At 32.0% G+C, this 17,868-nt stretch overlaps 1 long non-coding RNA gene across 3 annotated transcripts in view; it reads right to left on the bottom strand.

Moving 5' to 3' along the window:
- Window positions 1–710: 710 nt before the first annotated feature.
- The window catches only part of LOC124368983, a 68,883-nt gene continuing 51,725 nt past the window's right edge, over window positions 711–17,868 (bottom strand). The window contains exons 2-5 of one of the 3 annotated variants that reach the window (XR_006923025.1): window positions 12,989–13,163; window positions 12,035–12,868; window positions 2,797–2,862; window positions 711–1,074 (exon numbers count right to left, since the gene is read on the bottom strand). This is a non-coding gene — a long non-coding RNA (uncharacterized LOC124368983). Of the gene's footprint in view, window positions 1,075–2,796; window positions 2,863–11,991; window positions 12,869–12,988; window positions 13,194–17,868 lie in introns of those variants that run through there. The other 2 variants (XR_006923024.1, XR_006923026.1) reach the window with 2 other exon arrangements.

Raw genomic sequence — 17,868 nt, forward strand, 5'->3', positions numbered from 1 at the left:
GTGTGTGTGTGTGTGTGTGTGTGTGTGTGTGTGTGTGTGTGTGTGTGTGTGTGTATGTTTTCGTCTGTCTGCCTTCCTGTTTGACCACCTGCTTGTCCATATGTATGTCTGTCTACCTTTATGTCTGTCTGTCCGTCAATATGTATGCCATCTGTATGTACCTTCTTCAAGAATTAGTGTAAAACACGTGTAATCTTAAAAAATGAGTGTATATGACCTGTGTAGCCTTCAAAAAAAGAGTGGGTGATCTATAAAAATGAGTGTGTGCGTGATCTGTGTAGTTTCGTACACTCTAACAGACTTCGATAGAGTAGACATTGTATAGTACATTTTAGTACTATCAGGCTGTATTGATTCAAAATTAATTCGAGAAAACCTTTAAATAGAAAAATCGAACTCTCGAAGAATATCAATGTAGTTTTTTCAAGCATAAAATAGAGATACATTGAATTGTACATATCAAAAATTACAGAGCAAACAAACTAAAAACCTGAATTTACTAAAATACAAATTATAACTTTCACTTCATTCTAATTCACAATCCCATTTTCATGTAAAATATATTTGTTAGTTATTGCTTGGATATTATAAAATATTGAATGTAAAACTATCAAAGTATTTTCATTTCAATAAAAAAATATTCAATTCATGGACAATAGTTTCTAATTTATTACGATAAAAACACAAAGGATCCAATAACAACACTAGAATAAGTTACCAGCGAATATGTATTAACACAACTCCATTCATTTGCAAGAATAATTATGAGAAAGATGCTGATTGTCGTAATGGCGGCAGAACTAATAATAGTACTTATTTGGTGCCTCGTAATAGGGAACATATGCTGGATGTCCAGAATGCATGCCCACTTCTCCTCAGCCTCCTCGACCATGACTGATGCCTGCACCTGCATTGATTCCTAATATATTTCCACAAATTCCTAATCCAAAACCGATTTTAAAGATCGAGCAACAATTGCGTCATTCTTTGTTTCTTTCTTGCGTTCCTTTAGATCTTCTGTTGTCCGTATCTCGCTGATGTGGATGTTGGTCTTTCAGACCTTGAAATCACATCCTGCAAATGAATAATAATAATAATATTGATATTTATCATTAGAAATAATAATCATAAATTAATAATATAGATATTCCATTTAAAACTTAATTAGTATAGGTTAAACAATTGGACGTATCCTTTGTTTGAAGGTTATTTTTGACGATGGAAGGATTGTGAAGGAAACAGGATTTTCCGGACATTTGCCATCGTTCAGTGAAACAATAAATCAGTAACACTAACAATAAATCAGTGTTACTGATTTATTGTATCATTGGACGTATGATGTCATTATTGCTTGATAGAAACACACACATCTAAAAGTGAATCTATTAATTCTGTAAAGAATTAATATACTATTGTATGATGCTTTAATCGTATTATCATAAACATCTTATAGCATATTTTTGTTGTATTTTATTAAACAACTACTTAAAGAAATACGCTGGGATGTGGTTGAATAGGTAAAAATAGACTGTCTTGCTTATTGTTTAATTTGGATAAAATAAAGAAGAAAATTAAAGTATTATCATTATATATAACAGCCATTAAATACAAGGATAGTACTACGTTTAGAATACGATAAGCATTATTGGTTTCTATCCAATAAGTTATTGTAGTGGTTTACAAAAACGGCTCAGTGTGCATACTTAAGATTTAATATTGTCCACTACAACATTTTACCTAGCCCTGAATAAATGTATGTCCTGTATAATCGACACCTGATTTTAACTTATGAAGTCCTTGATATTTCCCTTATGATCTAATGTTTATGGGGCTGTTAGGAAGGTCCAAGGATTAACCTCCTACGCGAGGTCTACCGTATTATGGCGATCAAACTGTAGATACGTTAGATGTTCCCACCTAACACATCCATACAATCAAGTCACCAATACATTCACTATTTCAAACTATTGCTCTCTCCTATTTCTGGGCCCTCCAAATTATCATTATCGTCTTCTATTGTTGAACAAAGGTTGTTTCGCCAATTTAATTTGGTTTTTAGCAGTTTAACTGTAACATTAGGTTTAGTAATAATGCTTTATCTTAAACCTATGTTTAAAGTCTTTAGTTGCAACTATGTATGTGAATAAAATTAATAATTTACATTACCAGTATGAAATGATAAAATTATGTTTAATTTATAAATTTCATCAATGTAAAAATGCTATTGCCAGTTTAAAGACAGGTTACAGAAAATATTTGGAACTACAATTCTATCCTCAAAATCCAGATATACTTCCAGGAAATCCGGTGGTATAGCAACACTAATTTAGATCCTTAGTAACCAACTAAAACCTATCTATTCATGGTAAAAAATATACGGGCCTTCTATCCAAGTTAGATTCCAAAAGTGTCTCATTCAACTGACAAATATTAAAAATTGAAGGATATATTATGTCACTATTAAAATTTTTCATATATTCTATAATTTATGAATACATCTTACAACATTTACGTAACTATATCATAAGTTTTAGATATAAATAAACACAAATTAAAGGGTTCGGACAGGCATTAATTTCCTCTCAATATTATGCATCTTGTTAAGATTAAGCATTATTAAAAAAAAAACATTGTAATCGTGTTATTTAGGTAATAATTTATGTTTACGTATTATATGGATTTAGCAAGCTCATATACAGAAAACTATCTATTTAAGAAAGTAAAGTAACTCAATTGGGAGGGAAGCCAAATCCAGCATATAAAGTACTATTAAGTATACAATTAAAAACGTTTTACCACCACAGGATAGCTGTCAACCAATGTTACTATGATGCAGAGACAAAGCAGTAATGTAGGCATTTTCTGAAACAATAAAACTTAAAAGATCATATATAGTCAATCATACATACCGGTTATTCGAGACTACTAAAACATATATATTTTAATAAAACCCGATTAAATGTGATGTATAAAAAGTGTGACATAGCGTTGTCGTTTCTGTCCAAATGTTCTGATAAACATGTACACATAATCAACATAATGCATGTACGATTTTAACCACATCTTAAATGCCATAACAATAAATATTGAATTAACTTATATCAAAGCACAATTTAATGGTTCCCATGAATTTACGGTTTTAAAACGTAACTATTTATATTAATAAAAATCCGTATGCCATCATTATATTTGTTAGGTTTTTACAAATATATGGAATAACCAACCTAACATAAATGTAAATTATCTATTTTGGTTATACGACGGTTGGATTTACGGTTGTATTGTTTTATTCTAATTAGCGTAAGAAAAAACTAATTCATTCTGCCATACCTGTCAATAAATCACTATTGAATACAATAGACTGTGGTTGTATCGTTCACTGACAATACTTTTATGGATGCAGTGTCTCAATATATAACTGCTTTATTGATAATATTAACGAGCATGAAAATAAAAAAAATACTAAGGCTGTTTGATTTATAAATTTCTACAAAATGTACTTCAATATGACTTAAATCACATAATATTAAATACTGATTAGTTACCCGCGGCTTCGCACGCAATTATGTCAGCTCTGCACGTGTATGAGCAATTCTGGTTAGAGTGAATCATATTTCCGACGCCAATCTTTTGCATTGTTGTCACGATCAGGAAAAAATATCAAAAGAGTATATTTACCGTTTCAACTTACTCCGGTCTTTGCAGTTGTTCCTTATTTCCCAGATGAAGAAATATATACATATGTATTATAAATATATTATTATATTAAATATTTATTATTCGCAATATGAATATAATATATATATATATATATATATATATATATATATATATTATATATATATATATATATATATATATATGCATATGTATAATACGTATTTATGTGTCTAGGAAGCCTACCTCTTTCAAAAGACAACTAAGAGGCAATATATAACAGTCTTTAAATTTATAGTAAAAGTTAGATGGTAATTTTTTCTTCGATGACTGCATTACAGTACTGAAAAGTTGCAGAAAATTTGGAAATAATAAATGTTGTTACTGTCAAGCTTACTCTATGCTCTGAAGACTATACATGTAAATAAATAGAAAATAGTATTTAAAATAATTAAACATATGGTTGTTCTGTCATCAAAAGATATTTACACAGAACAGTTGATTACAATTAACATACTCTTTCAATTAATGACATTTGTTTCATGTGATGCAACGTTAGAGACCAAGATGGGATTTTTCGAGCCTTTGGGGCGTAGCAATTTGTTTATTTACATGCCCGGTTTATACCAGGGGTCCACTCTTCCACCGGGACAGGCACTTACAAAAGTTTTATATTGGTTCTGCCACATACTAATCATTGTCATTTTTTTATATGTTTAAGACACATTAAATACATGTCACACTAAATATTTTTCTACTTTGGTTACTAATAATTCTAGTTATGTTTTAGTTTTAACACACATAAATACATGTCACACTAAATATTTTTCTACTTTGGTTACTAATAATTCTCGTTATGTTTTAGTTTTAACACACATAAATACATGTCACACTAAATATTTTTCTACTTTGGTTACTAATAATTCTAGTTATGTTTTAGTTAACACACATAAATACATGTCACACTAAATATTTTTCTACTTTGGTTACTAATAATTCTCGTTATGTTTTAGTTTTAACACACATAAATTCATGTCACACTAAATATTTTTCTACTTTGGTTACGAATAATTCTCGTTATGTTTTAGTTTTAACATACATAAATACATGTCACACTAAATATTTTTCTACTTTGGTTACTAATAATTCTCGTTATGTTTTAGTTTTAACACACATAAATACATGTCACACTAAATATTTTTCTACTTTGGTTACTAATAATTCTCGTTATGTTTTAGTTTTAACACACATAAATACATGTCACACTAAATATTTTTCTACTTTGGTTACTAATAATTCTCGTTATGTTTTAGTTAACACACATAAATACATGTCACACTGTATGAACTAACACTTATAAATTCAATCATGTTATCCCTTTACAAATATCAATAATGATCTTACTACTACAGACATTATATGCACTAATCTAAAATTTCACTGCTCATACAATTTCTGTACAAGGTATTTCTGTTGTAACTTTGCACTAAATGTCTTTAGACTTTTGTATTCTTGTATATTGCAAGGAATTCATTAGTCTAATACACTGTAGATTTAACATTAAATGAATTATTATGAATCATACTTCTATCGTTGGGAAATTTCAAAACAACTTTTGCAAAACGTGTTCTTGGATCAATATAATATATTCTAATATATATTTTTCGTACAAATAGTCTAGTGTCTCAATAGATAAAACTTGACGCATCACTATTTATACACTAGGATCTGTCCCCTATTTAATTTTTAACCATTTTAAATTTTCATAGTACAGTGTTACATGGTCATTAATATTCAAATTTAAAATATAACGAATACAAACATTGTGCGATTTTTGTAGTTTTCCTATTAGACACACATTTAAATAACGCCAAGTGGCATTTACATTTGGAAACATCAAAATCGATAAAACTAGTTGTCTAATCAAGAAATATGGCTTAAAAATATCTTTTAAATTGGTAAATACATTGATACACCTTTTTATGTATATAATCAACTTGCTCAAACCAAGATAAAGTACAAGTAATTCTTAATATTCTAGGTTAACAACAGACTATACTTAAGCACTCATACTTAAGCCCGCACTGTCTATAGCTACAGGTAGAATGTTATTAATGTGTATATTAGACAAGAGACGTGAGATAGATATCTATGACTACCTGTTTACAATTAGGAACGTTAAGATTTAATCCTTGCACCAAACAAAAAGTATATCTAAATCTGCGTTTAATAGTCTAACAGTGTTATTATTTTTTTCGTGAATCATGATGAATATACATATATCTACATGTCATCAGCATATAACGTGACTTTACTAAACATACTTTTTTTACATATCCTATTAATATAAATTGAGAATAGCATTACTGAAAATTTATGGAACATTTAGAAAATTAACATAGTATCATTTATAATTAGAAATTTAAACATCATGGACAATTTTTATGTGTCGAATGATGTAAATGTAACCCTACTTGCTGGTAAAAGTTGTTTATTACGAAATAACGTACTTTAATTTAAAGACTAACTGTATAATATTTTAATAAATAACAGGTGTTAAAATAAAATTCCAAAGAATGAGTATAAAATAAAAATCATTCTCAAAGTCTGCAGCTGATTTAACATTTGAAAGTGAACAAAATATAAAAAATACCGAAAATGCTATTTTTACATTTAATCCGTTTGAAATACGGATATAATATTTTCAAGTAGGCTATACATTTTCACGATGCCCAAAAAAATGAAAAAGTGGAACACTGATTGGATATCGTAAATTTTCACAAATACAAGATCAACCCATTCTCTCGCCATCTCAAAAGATCGAACATGTCTTCAAAACTTAAGCATCCAAAATAACTAAATATCAATGATCAAAACGGAGTGATATTAATCATATCTCATCACCTTCTTCCACATGAACAAAAGTACTTTACAAAGATGAACAAATTTTCACTTGAACTCTAGAACCTGAAAATTAGTCGAACGAAGTTAAAACGAATTCCTGATGCCGAACTAATACATTTACACCCGCTAAAGAAATCACCCTAAGAACGACGGAAACTAACGTATTAATCCATAAATTTATTCAAAACAAGATCATGGAAGGATACATTTTACTAAAGCATTATATCTCTTTTCTCTTTAATATACCACACCGATATTTTCGATATAGTCCAGTAAGCCTCATAAAACAACTTGTTAATTTCAGTAATTTAATGCCACACTTAAGAAATACATCGTACATTGCAATTAACTGAATATTTGTTCTTTAATAAACGAATTTGATTTTAAAATGTCCTTTAAGTAAATGATGGCCGACCAGAGCTCAAGACATTTACTGTCAGTAGCAACTCAAGACAAACTATCTAGATACGAACGTTTACCCATGGGTATAGTTGAGAGATTGAGATTGAATATAGAGCAAAAAGTATCAGTTCAGTCCTCAACAAATAACACATAGTCTAAAGCACTGGGATACGTCGACAACATGTTTTACCAGACGGACAGACAGATCAAGTTATCGAGAATATAAATATGACATAAATAATGCTAACTATGCTTAACTATGAGTACTAGCGTTAAAAAACTAAATACTCGGGAAATTGTAATAAAGATTATTATGTAATATCCAACGAGTTATTCAACGATTTTTCATAAGAGCTGCAGGGCGAAATTTCAGTTCAATAAAGAACCACTGATTACCCTTCAGGTTATACATGCAATTTCTCTGTTATGTGTGAAATGATACTAAAAATTGAGATGTCAAACTTTTTATCCATTAACAAGGTTTTATGTATGTCTTATAATTTTGTCGTTTGTACACAAAATTTAGCTCTGAAAATTTTCAACGGCCGCTATTTTGAAACTAGTTCAGATATTTTATGCATCTTTTTAAAATTGTGACAAGCAAATCATACAGTCATACAAAGTTTACAATCCTATAGATTAAGGGATTTTATATATATATATATATATATATATATATATACATATACATATATATGTATATATGTATATGTGTGTGTGTGTGTGTGTGTGTGTGTGTGTGTGTGTGTGTGTGTGTGTGTGTGGTGTGTGTGTGTGTGTGTGTGTGTGTGTGTGTGTGTGTGTGTGTGTGTGTGTGTGTGTGTGTGTGTGTGTGTGTGTGTGTGTGTGTGTATACATATAAAATGCATTATATTTATTGGAATTGTTTATATTTATTAAATAAAAAATTGTGTTTGCTAAGAGGTACATTGCATCCAACGAAAAAAAAATTAAATTTACCAAACAACTACTATTGTATGATTTGATGTATACTGTATAACTTATGATTTCGTTTATTTTTGGGATAGTTTCTATATTTATATTGTAATACGTAGTAAAAAATATCACTTTATATTTTTTCATTATGCACTATCATTAAATCACATTTCTATAAATTAATTACAGAAAATTGCTGCTATAAATGTATTTTTAGAAAAGTTATAAAGACTAATTAATAGTACAGAATAATCTTTGCGTTAATTTTGAACAGTACTTTTAACAGTAACTTATAATATAATAAGCCGGTGGAATGTTTGTAAAAAGCCTCCGAAGGAACGTCAACCTCTTCCACCATCTCGGAGGGCACTACTTTTTTTGTAAGGGAAGAGGCTCCCACAGGCTTAGGCTTAATAAACCTGTGGTACGGAGAAACCCTTATTCTTTACTTACTTACTCATCAACCACTTTTCTTAGACTGTGTTCTTAATATTTTGGTTATTATTCTATAGTCACTTTCAGGTCCTTACCTTCCTTTAATATCGTCTTTGGCTCCACGTTTATTTATTTATTGATTTTATAAGAATAAACGTGAGAGTTCCTGCATAAAATAAGCAAAAAAATCACCAATTTCTAGATATTTTGTCATTACATTGTTAAAAGTTGTGAAAAATTGAGTTCACTTATTTAAAGAACTTCCATTCATCTTCCACTTTTGAAACATTTTATACACTGTTCTTATGGTTTCATTAACGAGCCTGTTGATAGTTACAGAAGCTAGTTTTTTTCTGGTATATTTAACATATTTTCTTAGGTTACCATATTAGGATGCATTTTCAGGCTAGTTATAATTCACGTAGAATGCCACATTGTCGGCTATTATTTCAAGCAGCTCTGTGTTTTCTTGGATACATACAGATTATAAAAAACCAATTGGTTTCCACAATACTGATTGCTTTTCCATTCTGTCTCTTCAAAATGGAAAACATCCGGTGTGAATACTCGGTTATCACTACATTTATTTAGACTATGGTGGAATGTTCTAGCACGCGTTTTTTATCTCAAAGAATTACGGGTGGAAAGAGGCACACTTTCAAATGCATTCTTTGCAGAGGAGTTTCCATTTGCAAGCATTGCTCATAATTCCAGCTTAAATAAAGACTTAATTTTTTGAGTGGCTCTAGAGAGACATGGGAGATTATAAAACATCCCCAAACCTGGAAATTAAGGAAGGTAGGTCTCTATACGTCATGATTACATCTAGGTGATAATAAGTAGGAATAACGATCAGTTTTCAATTTTATTTAACAAATTACGCAGGCTTTCTATAGATTTAAAGAAAACTTGTCTACAAAGGGTGAAGGCCGTTTGTATATTTTATCTCTTTTTTATTTTCCTTCCGTGGAGATAGCTCAGCAGCTTTCCCCACATTTTGCCTTTAAGCTCCAATCACATGTTTCATTGAGATTTTGCTAGCGTATTTAAAATAAGCACCTGTACTTTTATTTTCAATTAGGTTAATAAAATGTTCTTATGTTACTATCTGTGTGGTCCTCTACTGATAAAAAAAATCATTCTTAAAACATAGACTTTGGCGGACGTACATTAATGCTATTCTGCCTGTTCTAAAGCCGATACATGATACGTGACGTATCATAGTTTACTCTATGTATCATCGTTTATCAACGTTTACTGTAGATAGAGGTGTATCATATCCCTATCATTTTGTAAGTTTCCTTCAGCTCTTTCCTTTTTTTGAAATTAGTTGAAAATTCCTCATTACCATCTCAAATTCCTTCTAGGAACTCCGTAAGTTCCTTTCGCTCCTTTCTTAAATTATTTACTTTCCACCAGCACATGGCTACCTGTATCCATACACACACACACACACACACACACACACACACACACACACACACACACACACAGATATATACATATACATGCTCATAAAATCTTCCTCGTGTTGCGGAATGTCTCTATCCGTGTTCACCGTATTCTTTGGTATGCATCCAGTGTTTACTTCTATGTATCCTATATTCTTTCCTGACGCTTCCTGCCCTTTATCTTCTCAGAACTTTATGCTTTCTTCAATGAGCAGATCGATTGGGATCGACCAAGAAACTATGTCATGAGATAGTATTATATCCTTTCGTTTCCTTTAGTACAACTGATTTTGGAGCACTTATTACGTTACTCTTTCATTCTGCTTTCCTGACACCCTTTTCCTACACTTCACGTATGCAAAGTATCGTTTGTTCCAAAAATCCGCTATAAACCTAGCACCGAGCTTTAAGAGCGTAGCTTTTATCCTATTTTCAGCTTCTGAATTTCGTAATGTCAATTTCAGCTCAAATTCTTTTGAAACCATCTGGTACAAATTGTTTTTACACTTCCATTTTTTCATTGTTTTGAAAATATGTCACCGCCAGGCTCAGTTGAATTCTCTTGAGATTTCTAGTGTCATTGCTATTAGATATCTCATACTGTCTCTTCCACTTTTGTGTTCACATTCTTGAATATACAACTGTTCATTTTTCTACATTCCTACATTCTAAATTCCTACATTATGTTGACCGCAGTTAATTGTTTGAGAGAGATAGAAAGAGAGGGAGGGAGAGAGAGAGAGAGAGAGAGAGAGAGAGAGAGAGAGAGAGAGAGAGCGAGAGAGAGAGAGAGAGAGAGGAGAGAGAGCGAGAGGGGGAGAGAGAGAGAGGGGGAGAGAGAGAGAGGGGGGGGGCTGGTGTGGGAGGTAGTTTGGTGGAGTAGGAGGGAGGGAGAGATATTTAAGGTGTAGCCTATTGATAATGAGAGGCTAGACCACTAGCATCGCCTTAGTCGGATTATTTATTTACAAATACTTTGTATTTATTTTTAATATAATTTTTTATTGTTCCTTTATTTTAATTATTTATTTTATTTATTATTATTGTGACAACTGTCGATTTTACGCTATCTGTAACTATCGTATACGTTAAGATATCCAGTGCAAGATCACCGTCTCCGATAAATAGCGAGCAACGATAATCGTTCCTACCAAACGTTGTCTCCATTGTTGCATGTGATGCGGGTTATTTTTACTTCCACCAGACATACTACATAAGATTTATTTGCAAAAACAATCACACCGTATTTCTTACCTCCCTCTTTTTAAATCTATCATACCCGTCCATACATACATACACACTAGATTCGTTCCCTTAGTCTCTATTAAATAATAGTATGAAACTTATGTCAATAAATTATAAAATATTACTAAAACATCAATTCGTAAGTACACATACCCAATGTAATGAAATGTGCACAAACAAATCAATATATTAATATAAAAAATATAATTAACTTGAGATATCTACTTTATGTTATTACTTAAATAATTATGATAATTATATATTAATAAAATAAAATTGATAACTTAAATATAAATTAAAATTCATTAACGGGAATAAATTATGCTATAAAATGTGTTTACAAATGGAAAACGAATATTACTGTAAGCAATAAAATATATGAAAAAATTTTAAAAATGTCTTTAATGCGAATATTGAGTTTAGCTCCTTTACACCTTCCACTTAGAACACCGTCTAAGACCTAAATCTGTCACAGACTTGACTCTTGGAATTCGAAGTGAACGTTAGTCTTAAGAGATCTAAAAGAAAATTTACAACTAAGAAGTTCAAAATGAACCTTTTCTATCGTTACCATATCAGAGACACCTAAACTACAGGATCAAACAATGTAATAAAAATTGGTTACATTAGTATGCTAGATGCCTCATCAGCTGCTGAATTAAGTGCACAATCAGTGCTTTGGAATCGTATTTAAAAGTCATCTCTGATGTCGAAACGATGGAAATGGCCCATTTTAAGATTCTTTATTGCGAATGTTTTGGTCTTTCCAGTAGAGTCTGCGACAACCTCAGATTTCAGACGCTGCACCAAGCGGGAAGTGAAATAAAGCTCAACTCAATATTTACTTAAAGTCAACACTTCATACCATACCTTTAATATCTTTATCTTTAAGTACACGTGCACCAATGCAATGAAACGTGTACAGAAAAGTGTAGTAATAGAAAAAAATAAACTTAAGGTATGTGACTTAAAATAATTACTATATTTTCCAAAACTTTGCACACCCTTGGTAGAACTTCTTCGGACGCCAGCCGATCACAAACCGCGGGGAGGGAAATGAAGGGTTTATATCCATAGTTCCTTTGCTAGTTCCAAAATTTTGACTTCTTGCTTTCATATATTAAGTTTAAGCGCAGAGCGCACTATGTATTCGTTATACATAGTGTAACGAATTAGTATTGAAGGAACCTCGAGCAAAGTGCTGAGGGAGGGCATAAATATTCCCGGCGAGAGGCTCTACTCGATTTGAGGGAATGTCTAGTGAAAAGGCTTACAGAGTATCCGTCTCCACATACGCCATAAAATCGAATTATAACATTGTAAAGAAGATCTTACAACATACTTTTTTATCTGTATTTTCTAGTTTTAGATTTTAGACATTTCTTATTAAATTGAAGTCAGAACTGATATGGGGTTTAGGACAGAGCTTTAAAAAGAACCAGAGCACGGAATAAATACCTCTGGTGATAGATAAAGACCCAGAGAAGAGAAGTTTCTGGCCCCCTTTTAGGCAGACTTGTACGCCACGCAGAGGTTACGTCGGGAGTATTCTGAAGTCACCCACGTCCCGCTCCCGCACAGGAGAGGAAGTGTGGACAGTTAAGAGAATAATGGAAATGGTGACAGGTCAGATTCCACGTAGTCGCCTCTGACATGATTTTTGAAAATCGAAGGAGTTTGAATACATGGAGGTTTTTCGGCAATTTTTACTTAAATCGTTCTGCTTGCTGAGGCTATTTACTGACTACTGCATGTGGTGGAGTTAATTTCACTTCAGCTTCCAATCTTAGGTCCCGACTAGGCGTCCCAAGTACTCCAACCAGAGTAGACACAGAGGTCTGAAACAATCCCGAGAAGGGGTTAGGCCCGATATGAAGGCATTTCTAAGGACAGGTCTTGGAGTACCCAAATGCCCAATACAATTTTTTTTATTTTAAATGAGGATACCGCACGCTTACCTCGTTTTAACGTACCACGATTGCCCTGATTCAAGCTTCGGTGATATCAGCAGTCAGGCAGTCCTTTCCAACGAAGCTCAGGCCATAATGCCACCATGGAGAACAATCTCACCATTTCCGGAAACTACTCCTCATGAGATGTGGGGCGTGTTCCAGAGACTGCACATTTCCATACCTAAGAATGGAACTTACTATTAGTCCATGACTGAAACATAACGAAATATCTTTGTCTATTTTGTTACCATTTTCAGGAAATACATAAAATGAAAATATCACATTTTAAACACGCTAAATTAATCTCAAGTATTGAATATTAACATACATTTTACAAGGTTAGATTACACAGTTAGTTATAAATAAATAGGAGAATCCCTACAATCACAATATACTAAAGGAGAGTGGAACAAGAAATTTCTATGGACTGGAGCTAGAAATATCTCTGGTTAAAACGAGACTAATTTTCTGAGTACGTAAACATAAGCAAGCACTTAGACGTATTAATGTTTCTAATGGTAGTAAAATTGACACATCATTCTCATACTAACCAATTCTTAATATCCACATCCTGTAAAAGTGTAAATGTATTAATAGTCCTTGGACTACCAAGGATGTCGGAGTGTCCATTGCAATCTAATTATATGTGTGTTTATATACATTAACTTTAATGCAAATCGACTACTTGGACGAGTGACATAGCCTACTGTAAATGGCACTTAAAATTATCGGCACTGTATTCTAAATAAAACCCATATTTTTCAAAATAGATAAAAAAATAAGTTTCCTCGGTAGGTATTTTCTGAAGGCGATCAAAATCCTCATAAAAAAGTCTTCTTTGCAACTTATTAATCCTGACGAGAGGATGTTTACCTCTATTTACTTTCATGTATAAATAAATTATGTGCTTCCGAATTAAATTGTTCGCTACTTTTTCTGATTCTCACAGTATCGAAGGTACTATTTCAAGGATTTCCATTACAGTCTCGAATTAGGTGAAAATATTACCACATAGCTCGGTACTTCAGTTTTCCTACTTCATGTATAATAAAAAGTAATATATTAAAATTGCACAATTTATGACATAATTTTAATTGTGACATACATAGTTATATTATTTTGTGTGGAAAGCATGAATTATTTTGTTTCAACAAAGCGTTAAATATTTTGCGTGAAGAGTTGCTGTTATGGAATTATAAACAATAATAGCATTTATGTAATACGTTATATTTTATGAGGTTCATACAAAAGTGAAAAAAATATAATATTAGAAGATCTGAGTTTATTGTTATGTCCTATTTCGTATTATTGTTGTCATGCAAGGTTATAAAGTGCATTACACACAGTACACGAATTCTTATTATCGCTTGCATACTCTGAGTATAGGGAAAAATATTTAAGTATAGCAAACAATGATTTTCCTTTTCAGTCAATGTGAGATGTACTTAAATGGGAGTATCAGTCTAATTCGTACCAACTAAAATTAACCCAAGTGTATAATATATCTTTGCAAAGAGTTTCATAGGTTAGTTTGTTTCGAATTAATACTAGTAACCATCTTATTTCGTCATAAATTTCTATATTTACTTACCCAATAACTGTAAATAACTAAAAATATTCGTGAGCAACTAACTTTCTAAATATAATGGTTCGTATTTTTGTTCTAACATCCTGAGTTCCAAAAATTATATTAAATAATAAAACAACCGGCTATATTTCCTGTCCGTTGCATTAGTAAGAAAACCCACATTACGTTAAAAAACTTGTATTACATCAACTGAGATAAGAGTCATCAGATCTTCAGATGTATTTATTACGCTTCATATGTGTTTAATACATAAAAACCAAATCTGAAAAACAGTTAAAGAAAATAACTTAAAACTTAAAATTAATGATAAGCTAAGCTACTGTAAAGGAAAACAACCAAAATTCAAATAAACCTGATCACTTTCCGCTTCAAAACTAAAATATAAATTTTTATTACATATTTATAAACCCATTCATTAATCGTTCAAGTTTTTGTAATAATGGTTTGTTTAAACGTTGTAATGAAACTAGAGATATCCTATTTCTTTGAGTGGATCGAAAAATTTAAGAGCTACGACGATTTTAGTCGTTGCACACAAAACCAGCTGTGTTTTGTATCCAAAAAATAATAATATGAATGTAGAGTCCAGCTCCATATCACCATCCGCTTAACGCAGCGTCTGAACTCTGACGTTGTGACAGACTTGATTCCTGGAATCTGGAGTCCGCACTCATCTGATGAGATCCAATACAAATCGTTGACGAAACAGCTCATAACAAACTTTTAAAAAAGCAGGGCGTGAACTCAACATTGACATCGAATCAACCTTCCTATCACACCTACTTTACGTGCAGAAATTAATAGTGTAAGGCAGTATATCTGTAATTTACTTAAAATTTCCATATGTAAATTTTACTACAACAATTATTATTATACGAAACACAAATCATTGTTCGAGTAAGACTTTAATATTGGCGTTTCATGTGATTCCTTACGGTGAGACGGGCAATTCATAGTTAATTCAACGATTATAGTTCAAATGAAATACGTCGTCTTCCTTTATCAAGAAAATTCTTTCACCTCGCCCTCCAATGCCACTTTAAGTTCTTTGACCATCAAAATTCCCGATCTTTCATTGAGTATATAGCATTTTCCATGCTTATGTTTAAATAACTAACAATGCGCTATGTTTAGACAGCAAAGCCTCAGCAATAACCTCAACTGTTCAAAATTATACTATTTATGTTTGAACAATTTATTATTCGAATATACTGTTTTCAATGATAGTATACTTGTTAAAGACGATAATGACAGAACATGGTAAATGTTCGCTGACCGGCGAACCAGTGAGAGTGATAATTATGTATCGGATTTGATAAAACTAAGTTTATGCATTTGAACACTACACGTATGTGTTTTTTTTATTTGTATAGTTTCTTGTTCTCTATTCAAAAAATTTTAGGGTGAGATTGCTTTCGTTGAAGATAATATACATAGGATACTCCTTATCCTATGATTTATGTAATGTAGAACAAAATATATAAGGTTATTTTTATTGAAAATTCGAATTATTATACTATTTATAAACTAAACTATACTATTTATAACGATTGGGATTTGTATACATAAATACATACACGGTATATATATATATATACAGGGTGAGTGGCTCTTGGTGTGACAAATTTTTTTTGGGTTATAATGCAATGTAAATGTGATACAATGGCGGTTGTAAAAAAGTCTAACTCCAAAAATCAGGTGTGAAATGAATTATTTTCAGTTTTTCTATAAAACCCGTGTTTTTGTACGTAAATCTGATATTTCTCAGCAACGCATAGACATATGTGAGCAAACTACACAATTTTTAGATGCTCCGTTAGATTTTCGATTTGAAAAAGTTATCGGTTCAAACGGTAAGAAAAGAAAATTAAGCTTCAGGTCGATTTAAATGTCAAAGTTGTTAAGTTTAAGAAAAACTTCAATATTATTGAACCCCATCTTTTTACCTCACCTTGTACATAAAAATGTGTCAAGTGATTTTAAAAACTTTGCCGTTTAATAGGCTTTAAAATGGTATGCCATATGACCATAGTTAAGTATTCGGTTACCTACTTTTATCGGTTTGAATATTAAAAAACATGCAAGCTACAAAAATATTAAAACAATTTAATAACAACTGTACTTAATTTTTATGTTTTATAAAACTGCCTCATAAAACAGGGAATTGAAGATTTAAAAAAAAGTAAAGCAGTTTAAACATTAAAACATTAAAAGTCAAATCATTGCAGTTCATTCTCAAAATGGCGACCTTCTTTTCTCACACAAGCTCTTGCTCGCTTTCTCATTGCTCCTGCGGTCATTTTAAAAGACAGTTATTCCCGAAGCCTTTGAGCAGTCAGACCATTTCTCCCTCGTAATTTTTCTTCTGAGTTTACTGGGGTGGAATAAACTTCCTGCTCAAAAAACCCCACACCAAAAAGTCAATAGTTGTAAGGTCGGGAGATCGGGCAGGCCATGCGACAGTTCCCCTACGTCCAATCCACTCAGGATAGTTATTAGTCAGCCATTGACGTACTGTTGCATTAAAATGTGGAGGGGCTCCATCCTGCTGGAATATAAGCTCGTCTCTTTCAACATTGTTCAAATTGTTCTAGAAGGTTAGGTAGGTCATGTTGCAAAAATTCTAAGTAGTTTATTCCATTTACAGTTCCATCAAATATGTGGGGGCCAATCAGTTGGTCGCCTAAGACTCCACACCAAACATTAATACTAAAACGCGTTTGAAAGGATTTTTCCATTGTCCGGTTTGGGTTTTGTTGATCCCAGTGGTGCATATTATGACAATTTAAAATTCCTGCTCTTGTAAACAATGACTCATCAGTCCAAAGGATTTTTAGAAAAAAATGACGCTACTCTATGTCTCTGTTTAGCAACCAACGACAGATTTGTACTCTAGGAGCATAATCAGTTGCTTTCAGACTTTGAACAAGCGTAAAATGGTATGGGTGGAACTTATTCTTATGCAAAATGTCCAAAACTTTTCATTGTGATACACCTACGTCTCTAGCAAGTTGTCTACTACTAACTTTTGGATCATTCCGAACTGAATTTAGAACTACTTTATCTAATCCTACATCATGAACAATGTGTCCTACTTCGTTAGGCCTTTTGTGAACTGTACCTCCTTCCACAAGACGTTGATGGAGTCTTGAGAACACAGAATGACTGGGAAGTCGGCGATCAGGATAGCGAGCTTGATACTCTCTTTGGGCAGCACGCGCATTTCCATCACAAAACCCGTAAATAAAGGGCATATTAGTGTATTCTCGAGTAGTGAACTCCATGGTAGTCTACACTT

This window comes from Homalodisca vitripennis, chromosome X (genome assembly GCF_021130785.1).
Source record: "Homalodisca vitripennis isolate AUS2020 chromosome X, UT_GWSS_2.1, whole genome shotgun sequence".
Lineage (NCBI taxonomy): Eukaryota > Metazoa > Arthropoda > Insecta > Hemiptera > Cicadellidae > Homalodisca > Homalodisca vitripennis.